The 11,337-nt window shown below is 42.6% G+C and overlaps 1 long non-coding RNA gene across 1 annotated transcript; it reads left to right on the forward strand.

The window, feature by feature from the left end:
* The first annotated feature begins 8,417 nt into the window (after nucleotides 1-8,417).
* On the forward strand, nucleotides 8,418-11,061 carry LOC129167145 (uncharacterized). The gene is made up of 3 exons (XR_011521156.1): nucleotides 8,418-8,876; nucleotides 8,942-9,037; nucleotides 10,252-11,061. It is a non-coding gene; the product is annotated as an uncharacterized lncRNA (long non-coding RNA).
* Nucleotides 11,062-11,337: the final 276 nt, after the last annotated feature.

Here is an 11,337-nt window from a genome sequence, read left to right on the forward strand (position 1 = left end):
GGGCAGCTGTTTTAAATGGAGACTAGGCGGATTTGGTTTGCTTTTAGCACCCCCTAGTGTCCATTTGTAGAACCGAAAGCTAAATATCCTCTCTATGTGTTTGTCTTTTTAACACCTCAATGTAGCGGCTGAAATGTCTCCCCAGCCTTCATTAGTGTCTACAGGAGTGATTCATCACTACATTAAACAAAGCAGCTGTGTTCATGATCTCAAACATACAGGAAACATGCTGAAACCAGACTGTTGCAGAGTATTCCTTTAATGTTCTAATGCTGGCATTGTCTCGTCCAGAGCTAAGGATGAATGAGTGAGCGCCAACCCTCCAGCTGTGAGGACCTGAGGATGAGGAGCAGATTAAAGTTTAGAGTAAAACTAATTTCAACCACGCTGCTCTCAGTGTTCCCTAAACAGGAGAGATCATCATGTCACGAGGAGTGAAGTGGCAGAGCTGGAGACAGGTGAATAAAAAGCTTAACACATTTTTAAGTATCACTCCTGGGAGTGATTGTTCATAATGAAGTAAAAGTTCAGCCTGCTCCTCTTACTTTTCCCTTTGCAGGTGTTGAGGAGGACTGCAGGCTTCCAGGAAGCCGAGGAGCTCCGGTGAGTTCAGGGAGGAGCAGCAAACAGGAAGAGGAGTGCAGGTGTGTCCAGTAGCGGTTTTAGGCACGGGCAGACAGGGCAGTTGCCCGGGGCGGCATTTTTTCATGACACAAAAGGGGCGCACAAGCGCTGAGTAAAAAAAAAAAAAAAAAAAAAGGAAATCTGCGCCGCACCGAGGTTTTCTATTATCTGTCATATGACAGTGTCTGGATTGGAAACAGCAAGTTGGCGCCCCCTGCAGTTGCAGGCGCTCCTGCTGACTGAGAACGTTCACGTGCACCGTGTGTCTATGAAGAACAGGAAGGGGAGGGGTGCGGCGGGGGAATTCACCTCTGCGTCTTTCCCAAATGAAATGAGCGTGCAGGGGCTGAATCAACTGTATTAACATGGCTAAAGTCAATCACATCTTAACGTTCTTCCATTTTTCATTCATAATATCACAAACACAGGCCTATCATTCTTTCAGGTTTCTCTGAATTGTGTGAAATGGCCGAATAAAAAAAGGAAAAACAAAACGATTTTGTGGTCACCCCCCCATCAAGGTCAAATAGTTTAGTCCTGACTAAAGGAAACTTACTGAGTCAAGAGCCAAACAGAAGAGATGAACATAAAAAGGCTAAAACCACCAGGTGCCCCCATTCAGGGGGGGAAAAAAAAGAAAAAAGAGGAGAAAAATAAAGGTATGTTCGCTCTCATGATGCATGTTTTCAATTTTTTGAACCAGTTAACTGGGATTTTAACGGTTAAATGCGGTCAACTAATTGCTAACAGAGCTAATAGGGCTGAAATATTGAAACGAATATTCAAATGGTTCGAAAAAAGTCCTTGAATCGTTTTTTACTGATTCAAACTAGGATTTGTTAAATGCTCGCTGCAGCCTGTGGCCTTTCTGAACAACAACAAACACATGTTGACCATGTTCACATAATAATAAATAAAACAACTCTACAAGCAGAAGAAAACTCCCCAGTCACCACTAACTATCCTGTTTATTTATTGCAGATGGCTGCACTGATTATTTTACATGATTTGTTCTGTAAAAGTTGGCATTTTTGTTAGTCTACAGTTTTTTATGTCAGTTTAAATTACAATTTCAGAGGCAATTCTAAAATATTATGGATCATGAGATCTATTGGAGATCTACCCCAACTTTTGGACTGCTCTGCCAGTCACTGTGGCTCAAGCTGAGAGGGCTTTTCAAACTTGATCGTCATACCTGAGGTCACTTGTGTTTCAGGGGCGGCTCACTAACTTGTCTCTGATTAGTATCAGTCACTCAGTAGGGGAGCAGATTTCATATGATGACATTATTGATGACGTTGCATCAAGGTTAGGTTTTAATTTTAGTTTGTGTTTTCTATTCTAAGTGCAATGCTGTAGTGATTATCTTTAGTTTGTTATGTGTGAAATACTTTTGCTATTTAGAATATTTATTATCTATTATGTTCATATATTCTTAATATTTAGTTATTGTTTGTTTTTGTATATTTGATTCTATATATTTTGATACAGTATATAATGTATATTGCTTTACATTCTGACAACTTCATAGTAATTAATGTAAATATGTGCAACTTAGAAAAATTAATGTTCAATAGTCGTTCTAATAAAACATGCCTGTTTGTAGAAAACATGCGTGTGTTCATGCAGGTGGGGTGGTGTGGTGGTGGTGGTGGGGGGGGGGGCGCTCAAAGGGGGCCTCGCCCGGGGAGTAATTCGATGTAGAACCGCCACTGGGTGTGTCCATGATGCAGCAGCGTTACTACGGCCTACCGTTGTCGGCCAAACTGCGAATGAAACAAATGCAACACATGAAAAACAGACCTGCTGTCTAAAGGTTTTCTGTTCTGTCATTGATCTCTCTAAAGTGTAGATCCAGCTATCTTCTGTGTATGCAGCTATGATTACGGCTCAGTGTTTCCTACAGTCAGCTCACATAGCAGTAAACCAATACAATGGAGGAATAAATGTTGTAGTTTTGATGCATTTTGACCAAAAGTGTCCCAAAAACATATAAGTTACGTCACAACATTCGTTACGTCACTAGGAGTTTCGGAGAAGAGCCCAAACTCAGAGGATGAAGACTGTCACGCTGCAGAAACTAAATAAGGATTCAGGTGAAATGTTCTGACAGCTGAAGGCATCTCAGACAGATGAATGTTCACCGAGGAGTCCAGGGAACCAACAAACAGTGAGATTATATACGGGGCAGGCTGCTGGCAGACAGAAACAACGCTGCAGAAAGGTTCCTAAACAAAAACAAAAACATAAGAATCAAGGTAAATACTAATTAAAAGTCTAGAGTGCCTCAGAGAGGTGATTTTTGCCCAGATCTGCTTTTTTTGTTTCTGTAAAACAATGTTATGTGTAATTTTGTGATGGATATTTAAAGGTTTGTGAAAAACTTTTAGAAAGTTCTGGAGAATAAGATACTTTGCAGACAGATAGGGTTGAGTTGAGTCCAAGCACTAAAGGTAAGGTTGCATGATTAAAGGGTGAGACACACCCTGGGTGGAGATTTGCCTCATCCACACTTCCTGTTAGAAAATGAGCCTAAAGGAGGTGTCGCCTGGTGGACCAAGAGAGGGGCACAGAGGGAGTGATTGACAGCACCTCCCCCTTCGCACTTGTAGAGTTTCTCAGTCAGAAAAACAAGTTGTTAACAAGCTCGTGCGCACGCACGCACACACACACACACACACACACACACACAGAGCAGACTCACCGCTCAGGAGAAGAGCAAACACAGAAACTGCAGCAGGCTGAAGGATTTCCTGTCCACCACGATCACTAGGAGAAAGGGGGAGGATGTTTTTATAAGGAATTACAAGCCATAACGTTTCATATCGGCAGGTGAGTGGCCGAGCCAGCTGGAGGTGCAGCCAAGACTCAGCTGGATTACGGACGTCACCTCGTACATCCTAGCCATCAGCTGTGGCTGATTCTAAATCAATGTGGAGCAAAGTTTTAACCAGAAGACAGAGATGCAGTTATGGTTTAGGGCTGAAATATTAAATGTTTGTAAGTTGCGCTGAACGGCCAAAATAATAATTACACGTGTCTACAGCACTGTTAGACACTCATCTTTACAGGTTATCAGCAAGAAAAGTTCATTTAGGTGTCACTTAAAATTCTAGCTTCTCCTTTTCTGCATGGAGTTAGTAAGAAAATTATGCACAGAACAAAAACGTGCATGCTGTTTTGACAGGTGAGAATTAGTCCTTAGCTGTGTGTGTCTCCATATGTCCCTGTGATGGACTGTCACTGATAGAAATGAGACATAACTACAGCGCCCTAGTTAAATGGACTGACTCCAGAAAGTCATCAGTTGTGGGTGGATTGGTAATTAAAATTTTCTGAAAGTTTAATTCCCGTTCATGATGTCGTTCATGAGATCTTTGGCTCTCAGTCAGACAGGGTTAAACCCAACAGTAAAGTCAACGGATCAAATATGACCAGTTTGTGTTTAAATCTTGGGAGGAGAAGGAATCTCACCTGCGACCACATCAACGTTTATCTCAGCATCTGTGAAATTCACCTATCTGAAGCCAGTTTTGTGCTTTCCTCAAGTGTGATTAGCCATGTCAGCCATCTTGAATGCAATTGAGAGTTATTCACACACAGATGCACATCCAGTAATTACTTTCTGGAGATTTAATCAAATATCTATATTTATATGTATGTTCGCAATTTAAAATAACCACTCAGGGGGGAGAAGTGGCTTTAAGGAGGACCTCTGTTCATCAGGTCACTAAAATTATAATTATTTGGTCTAATAGTAAAATAATAAACAATAATCACCTTACAAAGCTCTTTATTAACTCATCTAAGCTGCGGTTTGTAGCCGGGTCTGTTCATGTGAAGGCCTTTTAAAGAATTCCTTTTATTGTGCATCTGAGGATCAGCTGATGAATCCTACTTACAGGATAACAGAAATAGTCAATAGTCCTCCTCCACAGCAGGGCTGAAGCCTTCAAAAGAGACTTTTTTAGAATAGCAAGGCTGAGATTGCTACAATAACAAGCTGACGAGACGGACATGCCAGCCGTCTCCGTCAAACCCATCACATCCTCTCATTAATTACCACTGTCCTGTGACATCTTCCCTTTTGAAAAGCCTGTTTCAGCAGTCCCCCCTATCAAGCATCTGAGCGCTCCATGCTCACTGTCCACTGCAGACACACTTAAAGTAATGAATAGCTGTAGGAGGCTGGCATTCTTTACTGCAGCGAAGTGAAAGGCCACTCAGTCCGGATCCACCGGAGGGAGAAAGGAAAATCTTTTCGGCACCATCTGGCTGAACCGAGCGAGTCTCTGGGGATATGATTAAATTCATTTGGTCATAATAAAAACTATTGTTTCTGTGAAAGATGCATGTCAAAGGCTGATTGAGAGCAGATTAAATGTTTTTAATCACATCTTTAACAAGTTTCTTCTTCCTGAAACTTGCCTGTGATGTAACCGCTTAGAAATCAGAAACCGGACCTTTATCTGTGGAGAGCCAATGAATAAATAAGTGTTCTGAGGCAGCTGGAAGGTTTCTGAAAGGAGGCCTTTGATGGTCATTGTTTTCAGCTACTGGAAAATATCTGGCATCTTTGAAATTTCCAGGGGTGTTTGTGTCGATTGTGAAATCTTGGGTTTTTGGAAAGAAACTGGAGAAACGTTTAGTATTCTTGATGGAAAATGAGCCTCTGTTTCACATCGTTGGTTATCAAGGCTCCAGCAGACCCAGTGAGGGCTGTGGTGTATGAGTAAAACTACAAGCAGGTGGATGAATCTAAGGATCTATTAAAGCAACACTAAACAATTTTCCTGATGCTTAAAAATGGAATACAACTGTTGTAAACATCCCTGCTGCAGCCCTGCTAACAACGAGCTAACGCTAAAATAAGCCAACTAATACTGCTATCCTATACTGTAAAACTTTATGGATGCTACATACGTATGCCACAAAGTTAAAAGCTCCGCACTGGTGGAAGAACATGTTATTACTTACAAGTCCAGTAGCAACAAGACCAGGTCATCATCAGTCTGTGACGTTGTAGCATATTTTAGCTCCCTCAAGCGAGTGTAAGTCGCACTGATGTTCACTCTGGTTTTAGCTCTTTCATTCACCTCCAAATGCAATACTCTCTTACTTTTACTTCAAGGTTCCTCTAAGATGCCAACAAAAAATGCAAAATCCTTCCACTTCTTGGCAAACTGAAAAAGCTAACTGCTAGCCTTTTTATTAGCTACCAGCACAGTAAACAGCTATAGGGAGCCTAAGTGACAGAACATCTACATCTGGACCATGGGTCCCCGGAAGAACGAAAAAATTAATACAAGTCAGTGGGACTAGAAACTGGGGCTGCATGACTTCATTTTTTTAAAGTCGACCGTCAAGTAATGAAAATCGACTCGACTTCGACTAGTCCTTGATGACGTCATACACCTGAAGCGGCTAAAATTACGCCCACATTTTCAAAGTTAACACACATCTCTTTTAACAACGGTAGTTTCTGCTTCAGCCCTCTCCCCCCTCCCCCTGCGCAGCGTCCGCAAACTCACTGATGCGCCTGCAGCCTCTCAGAGTTGCTGCTGCTCTAGACATTAAAATGATAATTTCATTTTCTGTTCCTCACTTCTGATTACCTTCAATGGTGTCTGTTTGTTGCAACCACCAGGTATAAAAACAAACTTGTTTCAATGTGACTATTTTTCTGTCCTGTCTCTGTTTATTATCTTCCTGCATCTCCTCTCAATCCTAAAGAAAAACTGCTACCTGGGTTCATACATTTTCACCTTATGAGTTACCTTTGAACTGCAGTTCTAAAAGATCTACCGACCGCAAAAACAGTGGAGTGCGCGCTGCGCGCCGGCCGCACTAGTGGATTACGTCACCGGAGGACAAAACAGGTGATGCGCTCCGCTCCACAGCAGCGAAACACATCAGGCACAAAGAAAAGACAGAAAACATAAAAGGAAATGAGCCGACATGAACGATCGCATTGTTTTTGAGGTGGCGACACCTAATTTGATAAACTGTAGCCGTGCTTAGGACGCAGATGTCTGGAGCGCATCAACGATCAGAGCTTTGCATGCGCAAGCTGGTTAAGGTTAGGATGGGGGTGAGGGGAAGGTTAAATTGCAAGAGGGTAAAGGCCACAATTTGGTCAAATGTCCGTTTTACGACGGGCGTCAGATACCGACACTCTGGCACAGCGCGTCGTCTCCCAGCGTGCAGGGGCTCATCACCTGCTGTCTTTTCCGAGGACTGCATCTTGTCGGAAGATTATCATATGACAGCAACTACCATAATTTCCGGACTATAGAGCGCACCTCAATATAAGCTGCACCAGCAAAAAAAAAGGTTTTCTACACACGCCGCACTCAAATACATGCCGCGGCGCAGCAGCCACATGCAGTTCTCCAGCGCACAGCGCATGCTGTCATGTTGCAGGTGTGGATGACGGCGGACCATGTGTGGCAGAGCTGACCAGGAGGTAAAAATGCAGGCTTCAGAAAAAGTAAAATGGTTTTAATGGTGGACTGGGAATGACAGGAACAAAACAACAATGACTACAAGCAACAGTGATCTGACAAAGACTGGAACAAGGAGGGAGGTATAAATACACAGGGAAATCAGGAACACATGGGCAGGTTAACGAGGGGCAGGTGAGAACAATACGGGCTAATCAGGGCAGGAGAGAGACACAGTCAGGAAGGCAGGGGCAGAACATGACAGCATGTATGGCCATAACATAAGATAAATAGACAGAAAGACGCTACACAGAGATTTTTCGTTGTTTTAATTCAACTAAACGAATTTCAAACACACGTTTCACGGGAAAACAGGTAACAAAACTGTTCCGTGTTTTAAAAAAGAACCACAGCATGGAATTTTAAACACGGTTGAAGGTGCCTGCAAGCTTAGAAAAGAAAACAGCACTGATAGCATTCATATTTCTGGATGGTTATAAAATAAAAACAGAACTGACACGTTATTACCGGTAATTTGCATGCATGTTTGGAAGAAAAGAACATCGCTGACACAGCATTAATAAGCCCTGGATGATTAGAAAATAAAACCTGCACACAAAACATGCGTGTTAGTAAATAAAGCAGTCATTCGCTCTCATCTTCCTCTTGTGCACTAAAGCCATTAAAGTCCTCTTCTTCAGTGTCGGAGTTGAACAGCCTCAGAAGAGCTTCGCCACATACCTTTTCTGTGGCGATGTCAGTGTCACTCTCTGTGTTGCTGTCATCATCCCCGGGTGAAGCTGGCTTGAATGAGTTCATCCCGCTGCCGTCTCCAGCGCCGAACCATGGATCCATTCATGCCAAGTTTACGTGCGGCAGCACTGTTTCTGTTGTATGGAGTATAATCAGACTTTTTAATAACTTTCTATTTAATTAAGTCTGGATTATGTCTCTCATTATGTGAAATCAATTCTAGGCTTTCCAAAGTCTATCCATGTGTGTGTGTCCCTACAGCCTTGTCTCTTATCACCCCTGAAGTCGTTAATTGCTAGTTGTCTTCACCGAGCTGTTTTGGTCTCACGGTTCTGTGGTAACCTTTTTGACCTCCAGAGAAGTGGAGGAGGTAAGGAGGCTCATTCTGGAGAAAGTCCTGGTGCACCAGCTAATGGTTTATCCAAACAAGACATAGAATTTTAGAATCGATAAAACTGCTCCCCCTGACAAGCAAGAAGGAGGAGCAACGTTGGGCTAGTGTCAACAGCATGCAGAGAAGAGGAAAGCCTGCAGGAGGCGCTGAGAAGACGAAACAAGTGAATGGATGAAGACTGGGGGAAGAAAAGGTGACATCATAACATCCAAGATTTATGGTCTCTTCGGTTCCGTTGGAGAAGTAACAAGAAGAAGAGGAACATGTGACCAGGAAGTCTGAAGTCTGAAGCAGCAAACAAAAAATGACTGTGAGGGAAGGGGGACAGAGTAAATAAAAAGGAGCTACTGGGTCTGAAGGAAGGGCCTTTGATGGGAAGAGTTTGTGAGGTAGAGAGATGGGAAGAAGGAAACTTTTGCTTTGAACTTTTTGTCTGTGATAATCTGACCTAGTGTCATTTTTGGAGAGCTTATTCAGCTCAACTTTGCTACAACTCGGTTTATTGCCAAAGAGTTGTTTCACTTTTTAACCCGCTTTGTCAGAGTTTCGTTTGGATTATTATTCTTTTTTCATCTGTGTGAAATAAAACCTAGTTCATCGGATTTGAGGAACGAAAAAAGGATTTACGAGTGGGGTCTCCTCCTGCCGGGAACCGAGCAAAGGTGAGATGCTGGTTGTAAATTCCATCCCAAGGTGTTATTGATACAAGTTGTTTCCTCCATCCTAGGCTACAGGTAAAGTCAGTTGTCTCCTCAGCATAAAAGGAACAGCTGGCAAGGGTCTTAACCTGAAGTGTACATTCATGGACTGGGGGTGTGTGTAGGTATGGTTGCGCCTCTTTTGTGTCTGCTTAAACAAATTTGGTCAGAATTAGAAGCCCTGGGTAAGTTGGTGATTGCTAGTCAACTCTCTACAAAGTAAGGGTGTTTGTCGGTAACTAGATGCCACGCTCACTACACCGATTACAAGCCAAACCCCGAGATATTAATAACATCTAGAAGAGTGGAGCTAGCCCGGTAAATTGGCTTGTAACAGTTTCCCTCCTTTACTGCCAGATCGATGGCCTTCAACTTAAATGCGGCAACATATGAACTCATACGTGTAGTTTCCATGATGAGGGGGTATGGATTTGAAAAAAAATCTTCGTCGTGCCGGCTGCTTGCATGTGCTAACTTAAAATGAGCACTTTCTTTGATTTCCACTTTTGACTCCCAAAGCCGCACCTCATTATAAGCCACATGGTTCAAAGCATGGGAAAAAAGTAGCAGCTTATAGTCCGGATAATATGGTAGTCTATGAAAGGCATAAAAAGTCACTACAGAGTCGACTAGTCGACAACTATTTTAGGTTTTGTGTGAAAAGACTTCTACAACTAAATGCGCAAAACCATAATGGTGTCATCAAACCAAACACTGAGAAGAGAATGGCTGTGACATAGTCCAAACTCACATCATTACTTTTCATTCTAATTGAAGTACAACATATGTGTGATTCAGGGCATAAGGCTAAGTAAGTTAGAAATTTGCTCTTTTAGCCCTATTTACTTTTGCTTTCATTTTATCGTTGTTCTGGGGTCACATGAGCGGAAAGGGAGGAGACAAAGGCTCCCTGTCGTCGTAAAGCAGGTAGAGACCTCCCACTAGTGTTCCTACACAAACCATAAAACTGTTGAGTGCAGTTTTTAGTCAGCAGGGGGCAGTAGAGTGCTGTTTGATGGTAAGCTGCTTGAGTTTTTGTCTCAAGGACCACTAAAACCAATTTGAAAGCAATAGCTTAAAGTTTAGTGTTGCTTTTACAGAAACAGCTTGTGTAGAGCACGAATACCTTCAGGGCAGATCCAGAGAGAAAAACAAAGGAACCAAGGGCCAAATTAACAGGGAGGGCCAATGACATATAATGATCATGCATCTGAGCCAAACCTCCTCTCTGCAAATATTACATAAATATACATTCATTGTTTTCTATTATTCTGCATGGAATGCTTCTTATTTTCTCATGAAAACAATGAAATCTGCCTGACAAACATTTTTACTTTAGAAAACAGGCCTGAACCTTTCCGGTGGACCAGCCAGCACTGAAGAACTCCACAAGCAACGGCGTAACCGGTCTCCAACAAAAACCTGAAGTGGGTCAGGAGATATTTAGGGACAAGAGTGCTCGGGGACGTGAAGAAGGAAAGGATTCGGAGGGATTTAAAGAGCTGTTTGTTTCATCACCGTTTGTTGCCATAGCCAGGCCTGGATTATGGTGCTCGGCTCGCATTTTCTTATCACCGCTCTCAGATTTAGAAGGAGGATGTTTCCTGTTGCAGCTGGGCCAAGAGGGCAAAGCGCTGTAAAACACAAGATACATTAGAGATAGTCGTCTTACTACAAATGACTCTGATAATGAGCTCCCATGATAGTTATCGATCCCAAGCTTTGTTCTGTTATCTAAAACCAAACATCTCACTCGTTTCTGCTGTCCGAGCCTTTCAACCCTGTCGTCATGATGCTCTGATTCTGTTTTATAGAAGCTTTTCTAGACCTTTATGATTGAATCGTTCATGTTTCTGTGTTCATGGTTCATTTTGTTGGAGCATAACTGACCCATCACACTGGAGGAAGCTCTGGTTAGTGTTAGGAACCAGAGATGAGGAATTGTGGCATCAACAAGTCATCTCCGTGCCGTGTTGTCCTTCAGCTCGGCAACTAAACCAGGTGATCTCAATCTGCACGGTGAATGAGTTGCTGGGCAGAACAAAAACTAGTGTTTTCTAAAATATTGCTATTAAAACATTGAGAAGCGGGTGAGTGTGTTTATCATTATTAGCTGTTAAAACTCAGCCAATAATAAAAAATGTAAAACAAGAAAGTTATGTTTTTACCCACAAAGCACCTTGACAAGTCTTTAGCAGCTTCCTGTACACATGAGTCCCCGATGACCTGCTACAAGTCAGATGATGACAAACACAAGGGGCAGATCATCGCTCACTGTAAACACACACACACACACACACACACACACACACACACACACACACACACACACACACACAAAGGGATGTATTCACATAACAACACACATGCAGCCTGAAGCTTACATCCACAAACAGATACACAAGGTCATTCTCACTCTGGTACT

The sequence above is a fragment of the Nothobranchius furzeri genome, chromosome 7 (genome assembly GCF_043380555.1).
Source record: "Nothobranchius furzeri strain GRZ-AD chromosome 7, NfurGRZ-RIMD1, whole genome shotgun sequence".
In the NCBI taxonomy this organism is placed as follows: Eukaryota; Metazoa; Chordata; class Actinopteri; order Cyprinodontiformes; family Nothobranchiidae; genus Nothobranchius; species Nothobranchius furzeri.